This window comes from Caretta caretta, chromosome 5 (genome assembly GCF_965140235.1).
Source record: "Caretta caretta isolate rCarCar2 chromosome 5, rCarCar1.hap1, whole genome shotgun sequence".
Classification (NCBI taxonomy): Eukaryota; Metazoa; Chordata; order Testudines; family Cheloniidae; genus Caretta; species Caretta caretta.
Window position 1 is genome coordinate 59,972,937 of NC_134210.1, and position 23,556 is coordinate 59,996,492.

At 41.2% G+C, this 23,556-nt stretch overlaps 1 long non-coding RNA gene across 1 annotated transcript in view; it reads left to right on the forward strand.

Annotated features, from left to right (window-relative positions):
- Nucleotides 1–23,556, forward strand: part of LOC142072143 (uncharacterized) — a 111,922-nt gene that overhangs the window by 78,438 nt on the left and 9,928 nt on the right. The window contains exons 3-6 of the long non-coding RNA XR_012668468.1: nucleotides 5,523–5,632; nucleotides 5,729–5,876; nucleotides 18,265–18,388; nucleotides 21,705–21,789. This is a non-coding gene — a long non-coding RNA (uncharacterized LOC142072143). The remainder of the gene's footprint in view (nucleotides 1–5,522; nucleotides 5,633–5,728; nucleotides 5,877–18,264; nucleotides 18,389–21,704; nucleotides 21,790–23,556) is intronic.

A 23,556-nucleotide genomic window follows, 5' to 3' on the forward strand; every position in this document is an offset into this window, starting at 1 on the left:
TAGCAGGAATATATAAAGACCCTCATGGAACCAATCAACCCTTAAATTCAAAGGAAGCTATCATTTATTTATATGTTTTACAAGTTCTCAGTAATCTAGGGTAAATAAATCTTCCTTCTTACTTTTAACATTTTCTCTCACTGTATGAATAAACTTGCTAACCCTGTTTGGAATAGTATAGTAACTTTGCAATCCATTATTTGAAGCATGCATAGAACTGTCAAATAATAAATTAGGCACTCGGCGGCCCCATGCTGTACAATATGGAGACAGGAAAAAAGAGATTTATCAAAAGAAATTGTAAAATATTAACAAATGGGACAAAAGGTTTCAGATTCATTCAATTTCCTTTCCAAGCTGCAGGCCACAGCTTTAGTGTAGGTGCATTAGCCTGCCAGCTGCCTCACATTGCAACAATTATCACTGGCTGTTGAAGGAGCAGCTTGACTCCTCTCCCAGCTAGTAAGTAGAAATGGTCGGATAGCAGCCAACGAGGGAGATGAATGTAAACCAGATACGGATACAAATCAGAACAATCTGGCAAATAGACCAAAAAATGGAGCCTTTTATGAAGATTATTTTATGGTGCTTTGTTACCAGGGGATTGTGGAGGGGTCAGTTAATTTATTAATATTACTGTGTATGACAGTAGACTCTGCAGGCCCCAACAGAGATCAGGATGCAAGTGTGCTAAGCACTGTATGATACCCAATAGGACACAATCTCTACTCTAAAGAGTTTACAGTCTAAATAAAGTATGGGAGAAAGGGAGTATTCCAAACGAGGTCTTACCAGTGCCTAGTACAATGACATTAATGCTTCTCTATCTCTCCTGGAAATGCCTGATACAGCCTGGGAGGCATTTGCCTTTGTCACAGCCACATCTGATTGGTGGCTCATAGTCATCCTCTGATCAGCCAACACACCCAGGTCTCTCTCCTCCTCTGTTGTATCCAACTGATAAGCACCCAATTTGGAGCAGAAATTCTTATTATTAGACCTATATGCATGACCTTACACTTTGTCCTATTAAATTTCATCCAATTTTTGCTAATTAATTCTTCAAAGTTAAATTCTTCCTGTATAATTTTCTGATTCTCCGCTGTATGTATGATGCCTCTCAACTTTGTATCTTTAACAAATGTCATGAGCACACTCCTACTTTTTGTGCCAACGCCATTAACAAAAGTATGAAATAATATGGGTCCCAAGACTGATTCTTGAAGAACTCCACTATTCACCTCCCTCCAGTCTCATATATCTGCACATGGGACATGAACCCAAAAATACAGAATGTTATCTTTGTTCCATTATGAATGTTTATCTATTGTCCTAGCCTCTGCACCTTTTCCATCTCTCCATTTTCCCAGGCCAGTTAACACTTTAGCTGTCTATTCTGTGGTCATCAGAATGCCTCCTGCCTACCTCCTCAGTGCTTCAAATAGTTGGAGATTTCATGGCAGCCACAGTTGCTTCAGTGAGTTCCTCTACTCCAAATCATGGCTTTCTCTATAATTCTTCTGGACACAAATGGAGACAATAGATATGATTGTGAGGAAAGACTGTCAGAAAAGGTAGAGCAACGGGAATTCCCATTCACTTTGGCTCCATGTCAATCGGGGTAAAGATCAAAAAGGTCCAATGGGTATAGAAGGAGGACTGAGTGGTGGCAGTGGAAATTCAAAGCTCTTTGTGTGATTCTGCGTAATATCCAGATTCAAAACCTACTTTTAACAGTGAAGAGGTTGCCATCTCTGAAATAGGTAAAGGCCATTCAATCAGTAATCTTTCCCTCTGTGTTTTATTATATAATTCATAGTTGTGAATTATTTGTTTTCAGGGTCGCTGCAGCAAAGAATAACAAAGTGCGTCATTTTCAAAATCACTTGTACCTACAAGTATAGCAACGGTCTTTCCGTTGAATTCAATGAACCCTCCTCATTTTGCTGATAGCGCTCCACATCTCTGTTGTCATTATTACTGTTATTTTGCAGTACTCTGGAGTAAATGGCACTTTATGGCAAGTATATTATACATTATAAAAGAAGAAATTCCTGCCCCAAAGAACTTACAGTCTAAAGGCAAGAATAGCTACAGTATAGGTAATAAACAAGGAGAAGTATGTGGACATCAGCATAAATGGGCTTTAGGGTAGTATCCAACAGGTCAGTTGTTTAAATTGAACGGAAGAAGAGGGAGGGAGGATGCTTACCAAATACTGCTTGGGGTGATGTTCCAGGCATAGGTGACAGCACAAAAGAAGAAACAAAGTTGGGAGTGGTCAAGAAGGTAGAGGGAGCAGGCAGAGAAAGACACTTGGGCCGGGGCTTGGCAAGAATAAGCTCAAAGTGTAAATGTGGTGAGTTTTGAAGGTGAAGATGAGACATCTGAAATTTGTGTGGAAGAGGGGAAGCCAGATTTAAACACATGGAAACAGGGTCTGAGCAATAGGTGAAAATGAGACTAGCAGTAGCATTTTCAATGGACTTTCTTCTCTACACTCTGCTGTACTCTCCTCTTTCGCTATGTCTCCACTCTGTCCCATGACACCGTTCTCTACTCTGCTCTTTTTCTCTTTTTATATGGCAGCCCTCCCCCCGCCCCTTTCCTGTAGCGTGGCACAAGCAGACCAGGTGCCAGGTCATGCTAAGTTCCCCATGCCTCAGCTGAATACTGACAAATACAAATAGCTAGAATCAGTCTGGTTCACCTCTGTGTTAGTATTGTGAAATTATAATCAGTATAATCACAAGAATGTGTTTAGTGTTTAGTTTTTATGGAATGCTTGTAAATTGCTGCATGCACTAATCTCACCTATCACGTCTGTATCTAAAGTTGCCAGGCATCTGATTTTCGACCAGAGCCCATATCCCTTCCCTCATCTCAACCCCCTACCCCAGCCTGGTGAAAATGAGCAATGGTAGGAGACAGTGAGTGACAGAGGGAGGGGGGATCGAGTGAACAGGGGTGGGGCCTCAGAGAAGGGACGGGACAGGGGGCAGGGCAAGGGTGTTCGGCTTTCTGCAGTCAGAAAGTTGGCAGCCCTATCTGTGTCTGTATAAGATATCTGAGCCTTTGTATTACAAGTCTCTGTAACTGTAAGTCACTAGACAAGAGAGAAACATTAACTAGTATGAAATGTTGGTCTCCAACCAAAGGTGTTTCTGTCCTGCCTAAGAGGGAAGCCCCATCAACACTAGACGAACTGTTGTGGAACATTAAACAGGACAAAAAATGTTTTGATTGCTCTCCCCAGCCCCAGCTTCCCCATGAGTCATGCAAGCAAATTCCTCCCATCAGCTGAGTTTGAAGCTCAGAATGCAAGGGGAAAGGGAATAAAAACCCCTAACAAGAAGGAACTGCACCTCTGTGCTGCTTGCAAGTTGAAGAGCAAGGTTTTCTAGACATGAGCAAGAGATCCCCAGGGCATAGCCTGGATTAGCTCTAACAGACATATAGAGCTTGCTTATTATAAAAACTTTTATTATCTTTTGAAATTTAAGATTGTAACTCATGTGTTTGTATGTGTTCACCTGCCTTAACCCTGTAAATAACACTCATTTCCTTTTCCTATTTAATAAATCTTCAGATAGTTTATTATAGGATTGGCTACAAGCATTGTCTTTGTGTGAGATCTAAAGTGTAATTGACCTGGGGTGAGTGACTGGTCCTTTGGGATGGGAAGTAACCTAAATATTGCTGTGATTCATGGTGTAAGGGACCATTTATCACAAAGGTAGGCTTACCTAGGCGGCAAGACAGATTGAAGTACCCAAGGGGACAGTGTGTGACTCCATGTTAAGGCTGTTATAGTGCCTGAGGAGTTTACACTTGACAATTGGTTGGTGAAATCTAAGTATAGAACTCACAACCAATTTGGAGTTCGTGCCCTGCTTCTTAACAGTCTGCCCCGAGGTTGGTACTTAGGCTTTTGAGCCACTGCAGCACAGCTTGACAGATAGCACTGACTCCTTCAGAGATCCGCCTTTAAGATTTTTCCCTGCTTCCCAACTTGCTGCCCAATGCACTACCACTGCCTGTCAATGACACTATTTCATTATGCTATCCCCTCACCTAGCTTCTCTCCTGGCTCACAGTTATAATTGGAAGGGTATGACTGGCTGTCAGAGGGTTAACAAACTGTCACTCAAATTTTCTTTAAAGGAACAGTGCTTCTACTAGTCTTCAAACCCTCTACACGTCCATTTCCATTAAAATAATTTTAAACCTATAGTGTTCTAAAGGTTTAATTTTTACTCCTGTGTGTAGTTGAAATACATGTTTGAAGTTTTACTGTCACATAGAGGTTCTCTAATGCTTTCAATTTTCTATGGAATTATTAGAATCTACTCTAAAAGGCATTGTATGGAGCTCAGAGTAATGGTTCCATTTCACATCTGTGAACATGACTCTGGAGTTCCTTGTGTGCAGCTGCAATTTGTGAAAGTATAATGGGGGGGGCAGATTTAGCCATCACGTTGCCCATATGGCTGCCACAGGAGCACCGGGGTATGAAGGTCATGATCAAAGTCACGCTCTGCCGTGCCTTTGTTTGTAAAACTCCTTTGACTTAGAATACATGACCACGCAACTGCCGAGGTGCTGCAGCCCAGGTTGTCAGTGAAATACCAGTTTCATTAAGGCTTTTGAACCCTATCATGTTACACTTCAGAAGTAGTGACCAGCTTATTTAAAACAAAGAAGCTTTGACCTTTCTCCCCTTTTGAAACCAAAAACAGATGAAGCTAAAGTGACTCATTTCCGGCTTTAAACAAGCTCTAAGAAACATTTTTCCAAGTACAGTTTGTGGGCTTTTTCTTCTTTCTTTTTTTTTCCTCTTTCCATTCTTCTTTTGCATAAATATCTCATTCCCTTTTTGTCAAGGTCAACATATTTATTACTTATATTCATGGTGTGGTTCTTTTTTTCTTTCTAGCTTTCTTTTCTTTTCCTTTCTTTTTATCTGCATTGTTTATAACCATGACCCTTGATCCTCCAAGTCTTAAAACAGCTTTGCTTTCAGCAGCTAAATCTGACAAGGTCAGCATTTTTCTGTTTATTCTGAGAATACTATTTACCCTCTGGGGTTTTAAAAAGCAATTCTGTAAAGCATCACTTGGAAAAAGTTTGCAACATTCACAGACACACAAGCTCAGTGTCCAACAAATACCAACTTTTAACTCTGACTGTGGAAGTCAGGACAATCAAAGTCAACTTTTTTTCTGCAAAGAAAAAGATGTCTGAACAATGTAACAACCTTTCCAAGAAAAGCTAACCTATTTCATTCCAAACACTTTGTCAACCTAATTGTAGTTAGTATAATCTATTTCAGCTGTGTCAAATTCACTTATAATGATATGGGACATACTATAGGATCAATTAGTTCCTAGAATATCTTTATTGTTGTGTGTACAGCTGTGGTGTTGTTTTTTCTTCAAAAAGATATGTGTATTGCAATGACTTTCAATCAAAATGGAAAACAATCCTGTTATCCTTAGAGTGTGCAAATGATTTCTTCCCAGATCGAACCAGTGAGACGAAAGCAGAGTGTCACACACATTCTCTATGTGATATTAAAGTTCCACAAACCATTTAAACAACTTGGACCATCTCATGGGATCTGCAGAAGAAGGTAATCCCAAAAGAGCAGATCTCCCCTGTCTATATGAAACTGACACTTCTGTGACAGCATGTTTTTCCTCCCTTACCTCCTCTTTGCTTTGCTCAGATCCCCCTACCCTGGAACACCAAGGAGACAGAGCTCTGCTAAATTCAGGGGAGATGAGTGAGGATGGAATGAAGTGGAGCAGGGTAGCTGCCACTTTTTGAAGCATTGTCCCCCTGTAGAGCCTGAGGCTTTCCATACAGAAGTCAAGGTAGGAGATAATACAGCTTTGCAGCTCTCTCTGGATCTCCTCCCTGGTACTACTAAACCAGGGCAGTGGGGCTGAGCCAAAAGTAGTACAGCTACTGTGCAGCAGCACCTGTCTCTTCAAAATGGTTACTATGTCCATTCCAAAAGTGTCTCCCCAAAATCTATGGATCTAAGTAGGATGTGGCCCCCAAAATCCATGGCCTCTCCATCCCTCCCTCCATAGGGAATGGTTTCAGGAAGATTCTTCAAGGTGAACCCTATGGAGTTTTACTCCACCCCTTCACCTTTGTTTCAGGTTTCCCCCTGGGAGGATGATCTGACCCATTGTCAGGGCTGAAATGTTCTGAGCACACTGTGCTCATCCATCCTTTATTTGCTGTTTGTGCTTGCTGCTAGGATATGAGATCAGTCACCTGTGTGAAGTTCTGCCCTGAATTTTTTGATGCTTGCTCTCAGCCTAGAGGCAAATTCTTCTGGAAAGTTTGGTAAGATTGTCTCTGGTTGATTTTTGACTTCTCCAAGCATGAAACAAAAATATTTTTTTTATATTTTAAAGACACTTTTTCATATGCTCTTTTTTATAACTTGTATAAATCCCAGGCTGTCTTATTTAAGAAGTGATTGCTTTCCAGGAGGAATGCTTGCTTTGCTAAATTTGAAAAAGGGATTAGTGGGGGCGGGGCTGGGGGGAACTGAAGCTGTAAACAAGTTAGAACAGAATAGTGAGTACTGAGAATGCACCATTTTCCTGATTCAGTCTCAGCACAAACAGAGCCTGTATGTAACTGAGAGGCCCATGATGCAGAGAAATGAGAGGGTTGTGTGTCCGGAACTCCTGACTGTCAGTGCCTCGCTGTGATAGCTTAGCAAATCAGTTCACCTCTCCGCCTCAGCTTCCACATCTGCAAGATGGGTATTACCTGCTGTACAGTAGTACTGTGACAAATAGCTCGCTGGTATTTAAATTGCTATAAAAGTGCATTTTGTTGCTATTGTTATCGTTAGCAATAGTGTCTCAGGGCAGGCCTATACTACAAACTTGAATTCGCGCAACTGCACCCATGCAGTTGCGTCACTGTAGCGCTTCTGGTTAAGACACTGTAAGCTGATGGGAGAGCCCTCTCCCACCAGCCTAATAACTCTACCTCTGCGAGAGGCAGTAGCTATGTCAGAGAGAAGCTTTCCCACTGATATAGTGCTGTCTACAAGGGGGGTGGTTTAAGGTCAGTTTAACAAAGTTGCTCAGGGGTGTGGATTTTTCACATCTCTGAGTGACATAGGTATACTGAAGTAAGTCTGTAGCATAGATCTAGCCTAAGTATCCATCCACACAGTTGGCTAACAATTCTATTGTAATCAGTGATCATGCAGTCAAAGAAATGCACATGGAGGAAATTCACTTCTCTGCAGAGGACCTGCACAGGCCTGTGACCCAGTTAAGTCCTATTTATATACTTTTTAAAGGACATAAGTTCCTTCTGCAAAGGCCTGAATTTCATCCCTAGTGGGCCAGAGTTTGAGAGATGTCCAAACACCTAACTGGCTTGATGTGTGCAGAAATAACCAATGCGCACATGCCAACAGGGTTTGAAAGGACAAATTAAGTTCACGATATGGTATTTGGGCAAATTTTGGTGCAATATGTTCAGTTGTGCAATCATTTGTCTCATACACCTGAAGGGCTTGAATTGAATTAAGGCTGTGCTGCATTTATTTCAGTGTGCAATTACACACTACTTTTAAAGGAGGTTGAAAGAAACAACAAAAATCTTGTTAGTACAATGTTATGGTTTAGATTTAACAGGGACAAAAGTCAAAAAATTCAAAGTTATGTTTCTCACAGCACCCATAATTTGGTTTCATTGAGCATACTTGCACAGAACATTTATTTAGTCAGAAAAGTTATCACAACACACAGCAATAGAAAATAGATATACACCAGAGGGGTGTCTTACATTTCCTGTGGGAACCATAACTTTGATTTTGCTAACTTCTATGCGTGTAAAATCTCATGGGTAGTATTGCACTCACTACCTCCTCGTGACATTTCTTGTAATGAATATATTCTGTTGCTTTAACATTTTATATAAAAGCATGGTCTAGACATATACATGTACCAGTGGAATTAAATCATCAATAATCACTATCTAAAATGAATTACATTGCAAAAGCACAAGCTAATGATTTATCTTTTCTTCATGGGACCGATCTCTATCAGATTGATTTATGTAGCAGCCAATCATGTTTCAGTAAACTGCAGCATGCACATGCATCTTTAAGTGATGATAAGCTGTGACTGTCCATTTATTTGTACACTAAGATGGAAAAAAAGCCAGCCAAACAAAAATAACCCACCACACCAACGTAAGTACCATGCTACTCCAAAATACTTTAAGAAAAGCTCATGAATGTTATACCTTCCAGGTTAAATATGTGGAAAAATTAGTCTAGCCAAATGAAAACACAAACAAAAATATATAGTGGGAGGCAGTGTTACAATTTTTTCTTCATTTTTATGACACAACCTTATTTTCCCTTGCATGTTTACATTATTTGCTTTGATAGAAGCCACCTTTTTGTACATTTACGTTATTTGCTTTGATAGTAGATGCTTTGGTTGGTTGCTGGAGTGATTGACAGCTTCCTGCTGTTCTGTTTAATTGCCTTTTCTGCTGTGCAAGATTCTGTGTTTAGAAGACACAGTTTCATAAATAAATCCTGTGTGTGCATGCTTGTGTGTGCACACTCGAGAATTGTAGAGGTTTAGTTTCTTTAAGTCGAGTCACTTACCATTCAGTTACAGCTGTCGCCATACTTATGTGTATTTTACTCCACTGTATGTTGTGTTGTATTCTGTATATTTTCTCAGCCTCTCTCTGCTCACTGTATTAAGGTGCAACATAGTACTTGTTTGGATTAAGACACTCTGTAGTGCCCCTTTCATTTCAAAGGCAGCATTGGAGAGAATTGAGACTTGTGGGTTTTTTACAGAGAAGAGTATGTTCAGAGTTCATCATTTGTTTTTGTTTTTTAATAAAAAGTAAGCAAAACATACACAGAGAAGAGAGAAAGTGATGTCTCAGTTACAATCACTTGAAGTCTTTGTTTTGTGTGCTTTGTCCTTTGGACTTGTTTTGAAGATTTTCTTCTCAATTCTAATTAGATGAATTGTTTTATCTCTTGCATCAAACTAGAGGATCTGCTTTTCTTTTTACTGGCAAAGGAATTTTATTTTATTTTATTGATTTACAAGGGATCGGAAACAGCACAAACAGTGTTTATAGCATGGTTGATTGCAGCTTGAGTTCGAAAAGAGTTGCTGCAAACAACCAACTTGAGAACCTAATGCTTTGGTGGCATCCTTACATTATAAATAATCTGGCATAAAATTGAATTTAGTGTTTACTTTCTTGCCTGGAACTATGACTGTGTGTTCAGGGGGTAGCTTATTTTAGAAGTAGATTTATTGTGCTTTGATAAGATAAACCTAAAAAGTTTTAGGGGGTTTATGACACAATAGGCTTATGTTTGTGACACTGACACATGAAATATAATTTTTGCACTATAAATTGGGGCTCCACTAGCCTGTACTAGTTGATGGCAAGATGGAAGTCATAGAGTGGTGTTTCCATATTAGCGGGGTATGAAGAAAACACTTATGATCAGAGACTTATGGTCTGAGAATTCTTTAGGTGCTTAAGGCTTCCAGAGGATATTGTTTTCCTTTCACAATTTAGATTCCTTATAATTACCATTCAGCCGGATAGGTAGAAGCAGACTGTTTCTCTTTAAAATGTCAAAATAATCTGTTGTAATTGTCCTTTTTTAATTTTTTTTCCAATGGAGAAGATAAGTATAACAGGATAGGAGACTGCCAGGTAAAAATATCCTTCATCCAATCACATCAGCAAGATCTGAAAGAGCCTTAGGCAGTTTTCACTTAAAATCTGGTATTGCATTGGGGGCGGAAAATACACATGCTGCTGTGTGGGCGGGGGCAGTAGCATAGAGGATAAGATTGCATGCTGTTTAGTTACACAGAGTTGCATATAAGAGCCCTGCGCGGGACTATTTTTTTTTATCCCACTCCCACCATAAAAGCCTTAGATTCCACAAATTCTGGAGGAGAAAGATTGCCCCTTTGTTACTATATTATCTATATATAAACAGAATTCAGACACAATTTTTGCCAATAAAAGAAATCTTGCTTAAATCATGTAAAAAAAATACTTTAACACTTGTTATAAGAGACATCAAATTTCTTTCTATCCCTCTCTTAAATTTAAGTATTTAAACCTAAATAAAAACTTGCTTTCCACTGCCGAATTTCGAGAGATTTTGTGTTTCCCCGCAAATTACCACAGTTTATTGTTTTTCCCCTTCCAATTTCATGCGCAACAAAGTACATTTTACCCACTCCCGCTATTATGGCAGTGAGACCTGCAGGAGTTCAGTCCCGCTTCATGGCTCTACTTCATACTATGTTTCAGCTGTACTTGTTTTACCTCACTATGAAAGTACTTTGCTAAAGTAAATAGAGGGTGGAAAGGAATCTGGAGTAAATAGGCAAAAGAACCTGAGAAGAGAAAAAAATACAGCACGGCAGGCCCTCTGGCCTTTTCTCTAACATTTTAGTGTATTCCTTTGATATGCATGCATAAATATCAGATCATATTCATAGCATATTTTCCAACATGAATTGAAAATTATCTATTTTTTTATTATTCAAAATAATTTAATACATTCCAAGATAGATTTGTATCCTGAAAAGCAGCACATACCAATTAATCCTCACTTTGTTATAACGGATCAGAATGTATGAAAAATGCTGTCAGGTTTTGGGTGTTTTTCTATCCTCCTCCCCCAACCACTTTGCATACTGTAGAGACAAATGTCACATGAATTGGAAGCCAGTGGTGTTAGCAGAGTACAGACAGGATGTAATATAGGCCCCCGCATCACATTAGAAAAGAGCTAATTCACAGTTGCCTATTGGATCGTGAAATAAAAAAAAAGTAAGCCCAATTTTTTGCTTTGGATATATGCCGTGGAGTGAAAGCATTGCTTGCAATACAGGTGAGATTATCTATGCAAACTGTGCATTACCACCACAGACATTTTGTGCCATAAGATTAGTTGGTCTTCTACCTTTCAGTCTATATGGGTTTTTTGGACCACCTGATCCAAAGCCTACTGATGTCAGCTGAAGCACTCCCATTGATGTCACTGGGCTTTGGATCTGAAAAGACGGGTTTTTTCCCCCAGTGGAATAAAAAGAAGGGTTTTCACATGTCATTTCAATTTACCTCAAAGAGAAAAATATTTCACTTCATTAACACCATATAGTTTAGCTTCCTTTTCCAATAACTCTGCTGTGTGTGCCATGCCCCTTTCTTATGGAGTGTAGGAGAAATGTTCCCATTTGATCCCCTGCACTAAGGATGAGTAAGAAAATGGTGTAATATTACTTTTCATAATAATGTGCAGAGGGTTTGGATTTTCAAAGCTATTCATGGAATTTTTCCCCTCCCCCAGTGCTCATGCGGGTAATTTGCACATGATAGAGTTAAATTAAAAACTAGCCATCCGAATGGGATAAAAGACTGGCAAAACTTGGGAAACTATAAACTAAACAGAAGTGACAGTTATAGTCCCCTTTTACATAAAAAATTTTAAACTATTTCCTGTTGTGTCCCATTTCTCAGTTGGAATGTATTACAAAGAACACAGCCAGATTAGGGATCTAAATTACTTTCTTTTTCTTTTCTTTTTTTAATGCCACATAAATATTATGATGAGCATGGAGTTTTACCAATGAATAAAATGATAAATTTGGCCTATTAGCATCTCAATTAAATAATTGAACTAAGTTAATTCAACACTATAGTTTAATATGCATACACTCCATGGGTAATGTCATTGGAAAGGAGAAAATTACTAACCTCTGAAACCATTAATGGCCATACTCCTTTAGCTGAATCCTTTTGTATGTAGAATATAAAAACAAGAGGCTAGTTCACATTATTTATTTTTGCTCCACATACAAAATTCTGACTCTGATAAGTCTGATGCTGGTGTAAATTGGGAGTAAATGCAATCATTGTTGTCTCATCAATGACAAGCCAATATTAGGTTCATATCTGGCCCCTTTACCATAGTATCTCAACTCCTCTCAATCTTCGATGTATTTATTCCCATACCACCCTTTGTGAGGTAAGAAAGTGCTATTACCCCCATTTTACAGATGGGGAACTGAGGTACAGAGGCTGAGGCCATGTCTACACTACAGGTGCTACAGCATCACAGTTATGATGCTGTAGTTATGCCACTATAGCACCACAGTGTCTACCCTTCCTACAATGACAAAAAGGTTATTTCTATCACTGAAGGTAATCCACCTCCTTGAGCAGCAGTAGCTAGAGCAACAGAAGCATTCTTCCATCGATTTAGCTGATTCTACACCAAGGGTTAGGTCAGCATAGCTGCAGTGCTCAAACAGAGCAACAGAGATACATTGATCTAAATGTTAAGCGTGGACCAGGCTGAAGTGTCAGATTTTTACAGGTATTTAGGTGCCTAAAGATGCAGATGTGTGCTCAGCAAGATTTTTCCAAGACCTAGGTGGCTAACTACCAAATATTTCAAGGTCACATATGAAGTGTGCGGTGAAGCAGGGAATCAAACCCAAGTCCCAAGCTAGCACTGTAACTACTAGAACCATCCCTCCTCTCAGTGTAAGGCCGGTGATAGGCCCTGAAAACCAGCAGAAAGATTAAGCCTTGTTATAGTTAAAATCTCTCTCCTAATCATTGTCTCTTCCACACACCCTTGCCTCACTCTTATTTCACATCTGGCAATCATAGAATCATAGAATCATAGAATATAAGGGTTGGAAGGGACCCCAGAAGGTCATCTAGTCCAACCCCCTGCTCGAAGCAGGACCAATTCCCAGTTAAATCATCCCAGCCAGGGCTTTGTCAAGCCTGACCTTAAAAACCTCTAAGGAAGGAGATTCTACCACCTCCCTAGGTAACGCATTCCAGTGTTTCACCACCCTCTTAGTGAAAAAGTTTTTCCGAATATCCAATCTAAACCTCCCCCACTGCAGCTTGAGACCATTACTCCTCGTTCTGTCATCTGCTACCATTGAGAACAGTCTAGAGCCATCCTCTTTGGAACCCCCTTTCAGGTAGTTGAAAGCAGCTATCAAATCCCCCCTCATTCTTCTCTTCTGCAGGCTAAACAATCCCAGCTCCCTCAGCCTCTCCTCATAACTCATGTGTTCCAGACCCCTAATCATTTTTGTTGCCCTTCGCTGGACTCTCTCCAATTTATCCACATCCTTCTTGAAGTGTGGGGCCCAAAACTGGACACAGTACTCCAGATGAGGCCTCACCAATGTCGAATAGAGGGGAACGATCACGTCCCTCGATCTGCTCGCTATGCCCCTACTTATACATCCCAAAATGCCATTGGCCTTCTTGGCAACAAGGGCACACTGCTGACTCATATCCAGCTTCTCGTCCACTGTCACCCCTAGGTCCTTTTCTGCAGAACTGCTGCCTAGCCATTCGATCCCTAGTCTGTAGCTGTGCATTGGGTTCTTCCGTCCTAAGTGCAGGACCCTGCACTTATCCTTATTGAACCTCATCAGATTTCTTTTGGCCCAATCCTCCAATTTGTCTAGGTCCTTCTGTATCCTATCCCTCCCCTCCAGCGTATCTACCACTCCTCCCAGTTTAGTATCATCCGCAAATTTGCTGAGAGTGCAATCCACACCATCCTCCAGATCATTTATGAAGATATTGAACAAAACCGGCCCCAGGACCGACCCTTGGGGCACTCCACTTGATACCGGCTGCCAACTAGACATGGAGCCATTGATAACTACCCGTTGAGCCTGACAATCTAGCCAGCTTTCTACCCACCTTGTAGTGCATTCATCCAGCCCATACTTCCTTAACTTGCTGACAAGAATACTGTGGGAGACCGTGTCAAAAGCTTTGCTAAAGTCAAGAAACAATACATCCACTGCTTTCCCTTCATCCACAGAACCAGTAATCTCATCATAGAAGGCGATTAGATTAGTCAGGCATGACCTTCCCTTGGTGAATCCATGCTGGCTGTTCCTGATCACTTTCCTCTCATGCAAGTGCTTCAGGATTGATTCTTTGAGGACCTGCTCCATGATTTTTCCAGGGACTGAAGTGAGGCTGACTGGCCTGTAGTTCCCAGGATCCTCCTTCTTCCCTTTTTTAAAGATTGGCACTACATTAGCCTTTTTCCAGTCATCCAGGACTTCCCCGGTTCGCCACGAGTTTTCAAAGATAATGGCCAATGGCTCTGCAATCACAGCCGCCAGTTCCTTCAGTACTCTCGGATGCAACTCGTCCGGCCCCATGGACTTGTGCACGTCCAGCTTTTCTAAATAGTCCCTAACCACCTCTATCTCCACAGAGGGCTGTCCATCTCTTCCCCATTTTGTGATGCCCAGCGTAGCAGTCTGGGAGCTGACCTTGTTAGTGAAAACAGAGGCAAAAAAAGCATTGAGTACATTAGCTTTTTCCACATCCTCTGTCACTAGTTTGCCTCCCTCATTCAGTAAGGGGCCCACACATTCCTTGGCTTTCTTCTTGTTGCCAACATACCTGAAGAAACCCTTCTTGTTACTCTTGACATCTCTGGCTAGCTGCAGCTCCAGGTGCGATTTGGCCCTCCTGATAACATTCCTACATGCCCGCGCAATATTTTTATACTCTTCCCTGGTCATATGTCCAACCTTCCACTTCTTGTAAGCTTCTTTTTTATGTTTAAGATCCGCTAAGATTTCACCATTAAGCCAAGCTGGTCGCCTGCCATATTTACTATTCTTTCGACTCATCGGGATGGTTTGTCTCTGTAACCTCAACAGGGATTCCTTGAAATACAGCCAGCTCTCCTGGACTCCTTTCCCCTTCAAGTTAGTCCCCCAGGGGATCCTGGCCATCCGTTCCCTGAGGGAGTCGAAGTCTGCTTTCCTGAAGTCCAGGGTCCGTATCGTGCTGCTTACCTTTCTTCCCTGTGTCAGGATCCTGAACTCAACCAACTCATGGTCACTGCCTCCCAGATTCCCATCCACTTTTGCTTCCCCCACTAATTCTACCCGGTTTGTGAGCAGCAGGTCAAGAAAAGCGCCCCCCCTAGTTGGCTCCTCTAGCACTTGCGCCAGGAAATTGTCCCCTACGCTTTCCAAAAACTTCCTGGATTGTCTATGCACCGCTGTATTGCTCTCCCAGCAGATATCAGGAAAATTAAAGTCACCCATGAGAATCAGGGCATGCGATCCAGTAGCTTCCGTGAGCTGCCGGAAGAAAGCCTCATCTACCTCATCCCCCTGGTCCGGTGGTCTATAGCAGACTCCCACCACTACATCACTCTTGTTGCACACACTTCTAAACTTAATCCAGAGACACTCAGGTTTTTCTGCAGTTTCGTACCGGAGCTCTGAGCAGTCATACTGCTCCCTTACATACAGTGCTACTCCCCCACCTTTTCTGCCCTGCCTGTCCTTCCTGAACAGTTTATAACCATCCATGACAGTACTCCAGTCATGTGAGTTATCCCACCAAGTCTCTGTTATTCCGATCACGTCATAGTTCTTTGACATCACCAGGACCTCCAGTTCTCCCTGCTTGTTTCCAAGGCTTTGTGCATTTGTATATAAGCACTTGAGATAACCTGTTGATCGCCCCTCATTCCCAGTATGAGGCAGAAGCCCTCCCCTCACAGACATTCCTGCCTGTGCTTCCTCCCGGTATCCCGCCTTCCCACTTACCTCAGGGCTTTGGTCTCCTTCCCCCGGTGAACCTAGTTTAAAGCCCTCCTCACTAGGTTAGCGAGTCTACTCGCGAAGATGCTCTTCCCTCTCTTCGTTAAGTGGAGCCCTTCTCTGCCTAGCACTCCTTCTTGGAACACCATCCCATGGTCGAAGAATCCAAAGCCTTCTCTCCGACACCACCTGCGTAGCCATTCGTTGACCTCCACGATTCGACGCTCCCTACCTAGGCCTTTTCCTTCCACGGGGAGGATGGACAAGAACACCACTTGCGCCTCCAACTCCTTTATCCTTCTTCCTAGAGCCACATAGTCCGCAGTGATCCGCTCAAGGTCATTCTTGGCAGTATCATTGGTGCCCACATGGAGAAGCAGGAACGGGTAGCGATCCGAGGGCTTGATGAGTCTCGGCAGTCTCTCCGTCACATCGCGAATCTTAGCCCCCGGCAAGCAGCAGACTTCTCGGTTTTCCCGGTCAGGGCGGCAGATAGATGACTCAGTCCCCCGGAGGAGAGAGTCCCCGACCACCACCACCCGCCTTCTCCTCTTGGGAGTGGTGGTCGTGGAACTCCCAACCTCAGGACAGCGCATCTCATGCCTTCCAACCAGCGGAGTCTCCTTCTGCTTTCTCGCCCCAGACATATCATCTGGTCCACTCTCCGCAACGATACCTGTGGAGAGAACATGAAAGCGGTTAGTTACCTGTGTCTGTGTTACTGGAACCCGGACATTCCGCTTACCTCTTCTGGAGGTCACATGTTGCCAAGCTTCTTCACTGGCCTCTTGGCTCCTCTGTGCAACCTGCTCTATATCTGTAGAGCTTTGTGCCCCTAGAAGCCTATCCTGAGTTTTGTCCAGAAAATCCTCAGTTTCCCGTATGCAACGCAGGGTTGTTATCTGTTGCTCCAGACCTGCAGACTTGCAATACACAAGTGCCGTTCCTCCCTCTGCAATGATACACAACATTAACTATTGGCAGTGCCAGTGCTTAGTTGTGCCAGGGCTGAGCCCCAGCATGGCCTAGGGATGGCCATTCAGAGCCCCGGCACCTCCGCACTTGCTGCATCAGTTATGAAAGTAAAAAATTTGCTTGAGTCCCAGCACCTATTTGTTTGAGGCCCAGTACCTCCTTAATCACAAATAAAGCACTGGGTAATGCTGTACTACAAACACCGTCTTTGGTTGGTTGTTTTTTTTAATGGAAAAGTTTGAAACTTTTGAAAAATAGTTCTCCAAGCAAGACTTTTTTTAAAGCTTTCCTGCAAGAGAGCTGTAATTTTTATTTACTACATTTCAGAAAACCATATTATTGTCACATCTTCTGCGCTTGAGAAGTTAGTGTTCTCAATGAAATAAAGCAGTTAAGTGAAATTCACAAAACAGTTAAATGTGATTACGGCTCTTTTTAAAAGAACAAACATGTCAAGTGTCAAAAACATTGTAAGTCTGCTGTACTTCAATTTGAGTCAAAATAGACTGCTTAACATTTGTTCCTCTTCAGTGAATATCTGAAAAGAGAAAATGATACACCTGTTAAATTAACACATTTATTGTGCACCAAGGCTGTTCATTTGAACAGTAAATAAGTTAAAAACTTGAATCTCATGTAATCCACTATTCAGCCTGACTGACTGTAGAACCTCCCTAATCAAATACATCTACATGATATTGTAAGCTACATTACAGTACATTATTAGCTTGTAAAATGAAATTGCTGCAACATTATGTATTGTACATTTGAAGCAGTAACAAATTTACCAGTGATAGATGCACTAATGGATACGTTGTATTGCAATAAATATAAATTCAGAATAGCAATTGGAAAGCATTAACATTTTTGTATATGAGTTTCGGCATTTATGAGGCTGAGCTAGTGAGCAGCAAAAACAGAAGAAGTCATCTTGCTAGCTCCCACCTCATTCTGGATTGCCCTGGGCAAAAGAGTGGTGGCCTTTTCTTGCAATAGGACTCTTATGGGGGCTTGTGACTGTTACAGAAGTTCTTTGTGCATAGCTGTCATTCCATTCTCTAGAAGAAATTGCTCTGTAATTTGTGGCCTGCAGGTAACATGCAGAAGGTGCACACCAATATTTTTCTGAGGCCTTGCACACTCATTTTCCCACCTCTGAACCCTCTTTCCCATTTTTCTCCTGAGTTGCCGGATGCCGTCTTTACTTTTTCCTATGCTGTCCTCAGAACTGTTGATTTGTAACAAGCAAAACCACTTTAGAGGACAAATCAAAAGTGAAGTTAACAAGATGGTGTCCCTCACCTCTGTTTGCAGAAGCTGGGAATGGGCGACAGGGAATGGATCACTTGATGATTACCTGTTCTGTTCATTCCCTCTGGGGCACTTGGCATTGGCCACTGTCGGAAGAGACGGTATTGGGCTAGATGGACCTTTGGTCTGTCCGAGTATGGTCACTTTTATGTTCTAAGATGTGGGCAAGTAGCAGCTAAAGCAGGCAGCAGCTAAAGAAAAGTGTTGTATACACATCTTTTTCGTCTTTGGGCATCTCAGTCGGGCATCTCTGAAAATAGGTCCTTTGCTGTCATTTGCTTTTCCTCTCATGCAGCTAGTACACCTGCACAGACTTTTACAACACCTTGTGCCAGCAAAAACAGCCAGGACAACAGGATCTGGACTAAAATGCAGGACAACAGCAACACCCTATGGTTATCTAAAATGGGCAATTGCAGGTTGGTAAAAAAAAATTGGGTTGAAGGCATGTGGTGTGAAAGAGAGAGGAAGAGAAGGCCTGGAGGCATGACTTTTGGCAAAGGATGGTTGGCTGGATGGGAGAATGTTGTAAATTGTTGGTTTGTGATGTGAAGACATTATGAAATAGGTGGAGAACCACGGGCATAGTTTTCTTGCCTGTGCAGATCTCACATCTCATGTGCTAATTTTTTGTGTGGCAGTGACAGCTGCATGTGTTCTATTGTTCAGTGATACTTTCCTGAGTAATATTTATTCTGCATTTACAGCCAATGTTTTCTCCACTTGGTACCCTTTTGTTTTCAGCATAGCAAATTGTTGAGTAGATTTTGGAATCAGATGCCACAATGGATCTATGATATCAATAGAAGGATGTCAGAATGGGGATGCAATTATATAGTTACTGGAACTGGCAGAAATACAATAAAGTGTTTGGGTATTGTAATTCAGCTTAATGTGAAGTGCTGTTAGTTTGCTTGTCACTGAATAGTCTTTTAATTAATGAATCTTGATACCAGAACATGCTGCAGTAGGGTAAAGACCAAAGCCACATGCCACCATTATTCTACATGTGATGAAAATAGACATTCCTCTACCTTAGTGAAAAAAGTAGCATAGCAATTTGATGGGCTAATCAAGATCTGTAATCTCCATGGCTGAAAAGTGTTGCAACATTCTATTTCTATTATATATCCTGTCCATTCTTCAACAGTGTTCCATAAGGTGAATGTTAGCTCACAATTTGGCCCAGTTAATGTATTCCTTCAAATGAATCATTTGACTTTAATAAATTGCCTAGCCAATGATTTGTACTGTATGTAGCCTATTTTTCAATCAAACCACCACTACCAAATAAAATGCTGGCTTCAGGTTTGTAAACAGACAAATTGTTTTCAAATCTACACTGACAAACAAATTATTCTTGAACATAGGAGTGGAGAGCAATATAGAAAAAATAATAATCAGCACCTTCTTTGATGAGCAAATTATGAATATGCCTTCTGTCCACTTGTAAGTCCCCATCACTTTATTATATCAGAACCTCACAAACATTAATGAATTTATCCTCATAACACTCAAGTGAGAAGGGGTGATTTTCCTCATTTTTCAAATTGGGAAACAGAGGCACAACAAGAACAAGTGACTTTCTACAGTCATGCAGGCAGTCTGGCAAATCTTGAGGCTAATTGGGTATATTGCAGGACTTTCTGGGTGAAATTCTATGGTTTGTGTTATGCAGGAGGTCAGATTAAATGATCATAGTGGTCCTTTCCAGTCTTAAAATCCATGACTCTCCTGAGCTGCCCACTGCCAACTCTGCCAAAGACTTACTGTCAATGAGTTCAGAACTGAATATTGTCTAACCTGGGCCTTGCACTTTGTAATGTTGGGGGAACTCTGCTTCACTGGCTGCTTCCAACTCTTCCTGAATTCTCCTGTCAAAGGGGAAGAAGATAATTCCTTCTCTTCTTTGTGAAGGCTAACTCCTCTTCTATAGGCAATGAGCATTGCTGAAGAATCTGAGTTTTTCTCTTCACTCCTAATGTTATGACTCTTTTTTGGCACATCATCAGGTCCCATTGGCAAATTCACACATATGAAACTCCTTAGTCATCTCCTGATAGATGGCTTTTCTGGCAAGAGCCATGACTGAGTATGAACTGTGTCCTTTAATTTGTCTGCTCCAGTTCCGTCCTGTACTTTTTTAAAAAAAAAGTGACTTATAGACACTATTGGAAGTTGTAAGAATACTTGTACAGAAGATTATATAAAAAGGTATTCAGTGATCTACAGTTACTGAAAGATGATGCTGCTTTTAAAAAAAATATCAACTATAAAGTGATTTATGGAATAAAATCAATGTTTACTACCTACAGGCCCAATCCTGACATAGGCAAAACACTCAATGATTTCTGTATTAGACTCTATTTTAAAGTGTTTTTTGAAAACCAAAAATCAAATTTGTTTTATTTTAGTGACACAGTGAAACCACTTACTGAAGCCAAGCATGGTATAATTTCCTCACCATGTTCTGCCAGTTCTAGTGATGGGAAACCAGCCAATTGTTTGCACCTCCAAAGCTTATCTGATCTTTTTCAGTCTAGAAATCTGGAACAATATCTCATGAGAACAGAGTTTCTCTCAAGATCCTTCCCAGTAACGCCCAGTTCCGACTACATCATAAATAAGACTTTTTCAGGTATTTCTATACTTCCATGATAAGTCCTCAGTAAAACTACAAAGTAAAGAGTCAAAGAAAAGTATAAAAATAAGTTTTTTGAATATTTTCAGTTCAATTCAGTTTTGAATTGAGTTTTAGGTGAAGGTTCAGGTAATTTCTTACATTAACAACAATGGGAAAGGAGCACAAACCCAAATAGAGAAATAATACGTTAAAGAACATTTAGCTAAGTGAGATGAATTTCATCAGGCCTGCTGATTTGAATAAAGCATAGAGTACTTCAGAATCTAGCTGAAGCAATCTTGGTATTGTTAGCAATTACCTTTGAGAGCTCCTGGAGGCTGGTGAGATCCCAGAGGACTAGAGAAGGGCAAACATAGTACAGTAACTATCTTTAAAAGGTTTCAGAGTAACAGCCGTGTTAGTCTATATTCACAAAAAGAAAAGGAGTACTTGTGGCACCTTAGAGACTAACCAATTTATTTGAGCATAAGCTTTCGTGAGCTACAGCTCACTTCATTGGATGCATACTGTGAAAAGTGTAGAAGATCTTTTTATACACACAAAGCATGAAAAAATACCTCCCCGCACCTCACTCTCCTGCTGGTAATAGCTTATCTAAAGTGATCATTCTCCTTACAATGTGTATGATAATCAAGTTGGGCCATTTCCAACACAAATCCAGGTTTTCTCCCCCCCCACACACACACAAACCCACTCTCCTGCTGGTAAAAGCTTATCTAAAGTGACCACTCTCCTTACAATGTGTATGATAATCAAGGTGGGCCATTTCCAGCACAAATCCAGGGTTTAACAAGAACGTCTGAGGAGGGGGGGCGGGGGGGTAGGAAAAAACAAGGGGAAATAGGTTATCTTGCATAATGACTTAGCCACTCCCAGTCTCTATTCAAGCCTAAGTTAATTGTATCCAATTTGCAAATGAATTCCAATTCAACAGTCTCTCGCTGGAGTCTGGATTTGAAGTTTTTTTGTTGTAATATCGCAACTTTCATGTCTGTAATCGCGTGACCAGAGAGATTGAAGTGTTCTCCGACTGGTTTATGAATGTTATAATTCTTGACATCTGATTTGTGTCCATTTATTCTTTTACGTAGAGACTGTCCAGTTTGACCAATGTACATGGCAGAGGGGCATTGCTGGCACATGATGAGACTGGGAGTGGCTAAGTCATTATGCAAGGTAACCTATTTCCCCTTGTTTTTTCCTACCCCCCGCCCTCAGACGTTCTTGTTAAACCCTGGATTTGTTCTGGAAATGGCCCACCTTGATTATCATACACATTGTAAGGAGAGTGATCACTTTAGATAAGCTATTACCAGCAGGAGAGTGGGGTGGGGGGGAGTATTTTTTCATGCTTTCTGTGTATAAAAAGATCTTCTACAGTTTCCACAGTATGCATCCGATGAAGTGAGCTGTAGCTCACGAAAGCTTATTATCTTTAAAAGGGGCAACAAAGATGACTTGGGAAGTGATAAACCAGTCAGCCTACCTGGAAACATACTGGAACAAATTATTAATCAATTTGTAAATACCTAGAGGATAATAGGATTAAAAGAAATAGCCAGCGTAGATTTGTCAAGAACAAATCATGCCAAAACAACCTAATTTCCTTCTTTGACAGGATTACTGGCCTAGTTGATAGGGAGGAACCAGTAGCAGTGGTGTATCTTGTACCATCCCACATGGCATTCCCATAAGCAAACTAGGGAAATGCGGTCTAGATGAAATTACTATAAGGTGGGTGCACAACTGGTTGAAAGAGCATCCTGAAAGAGAAGTTATCATTGGTTCGTAGTCAAACTTTGAGAACATACCTAGTGGGGTCCCACAGGGGTCAGTCCTTGATCCGGTACTATTCATTATTTTCATTAGTGATTTGGATAGTGGCATGGAGAACATGCTTATAAAATTTGTGGATGACACCAAGCTGGAAGGGGTTGCAAGCACTTCGGAGGACAGGATTAAAATTCAAAACAAACTTGGCAAGTTAAAGAAGTGGTCTGAAATCAACAAGATAAAATTCAATAACAACAAATGCAAAGTATTACATTTGGGAGGGGAAAATCAAATGCACAAACACAAAATGGAAAATAACTGGCTAGGTGGTAGTACTGCTGAAAAGGATATGGGGGTTAGAGTGCATCAAAAATTGAATGAGTCAAAAATGTGATGCACTTGTGAAAAAAGCTAATATTCTGGGGTATATTAACAGGAATATTGTATGTAAGACACTGGAGGTAATTGTCCCACTCTACTCAACACTAGTGAAGCCTCATCTGGAGTACTGTGTCCAATTTGGGTGCCATACTTTAGGAAAGATGTGGACAAATTGGAGAGAATCCAAAGGAAAGCAACACAAAATATAAAAGGTTTATTAAACCTGCTCTTAAAGGAAAGGTTAAATAAAACTGGGCATGTTCAGTCTTGAGAAAAGAAGACTGAAGGAGCACCTGATAAGTCTTCAAATATGTTAAGGCTGTTATAAAAATGACAGTGAGCAGTTGGGGGGAGTGATAGCTCAGTGGTTTGAGCACTGGCCTGCTAAACCCAGGGTTGTGAGTTCAATCCTTGAGGGGGCCATTTAGGGATCAGGGGCAAAAATTGGGGATTGGTCCTGCTTTGAGCAGGGGGTTGGACGAGATGTCCTCCTGAGGTCCTTTCCAACCCTGATATTCTATGATTCTATATTCTCTGTGTCCACTGAGGTTTGGACAAGGTGGGTTTAATCTGCAGCAAAGTAAATTTAAGTTAGATATTAGAAAAAACTTACTAACTATAAGAGTAGTTAAACTCTGAAATAGATTTCCAAGGGAGGTTATGGAATCCCCATAATAGGAAGTTTTTAAGAACAGGCTGGACAAACACCTGTAAGGATGAACTAAGTTTACTTGGTCCTGCTTCAGCACTGGGGCTGGACTTGATGACATCTTGAAATCTCTTCCCACC